This window comes from Myotis brandtii, unplaced genomic scaffold (assembly GCF_000412655.1).
Source record: "Myotis brandtii unplaced genomic scaffold, ASM41265v1 scaffold21, whole genome shotgun sequence".
Classification (NCBI taxonomy): Eukaryota; Metazoa; Chordata; class Mammalia; order Chiroptera; family Vespertilionidae; genus Myotis; species Myotis brandtii.
In genome coordinates, this window is record NW_005357846.1 from 3,943,257 (window position 1) to 3,943,895 (window position 639).

Sequence of the window (639 nt, forward strand, 5' to 3'; positions counted from 1 at the left end):
GCCCATCAGGGGGTTGGGGCGCCTTCCCCTGTCACGAACAGAGCAGGGAGGATAGGGAGGTTGTGGCCCCACCCCCTGTCATACACAGAGCTGCAGGGCGATCAGGGTGTTTGGGCTCTGCCCCCTGTCACACTGTTCCAGGGGCCAGGAGGTCTCGCTGCTCAGCTGATCCCGGTGCTGGGAGGCCTCGCGGCTCCGCTTGACACAGGGGCAGTGAGGACTTGCTGCTCAGCTGATCCCGGTGCTAGGCGGCATCACTGCTCCGCTTATCCCTGTGCTGGGAGGCCTCGTGGCTCCACTGTTCCCGGTGCCAGGAGGCCTCATGGCTCTGCTGATCCCGGTGCTGGGAGGCCTTGTGGTTCCACTGATCCCGGTGCTGGGAGGCATATTACCCTTTTACTATGTAGGATAGAGGACTGGTGACGGTGAAGGCCGGCTGGTTTGCCCTGAAGGGAGTCCTGGATCAAGGTGGGGGTCCCCCTTGGGTGCCTGGCCAGCCTGGATGAGGGGATGATGGCTGTTTGCAGCTGGTCACACCCCTTTCAGAGTGGCGGTCCCACTGGGGTGCCTGGCCAGCCTGGGTGAGGGGCGGAGGGCCGTTTTCAGGCTGGCAGGTGACTGAAGCTCCCAACCTCTCTT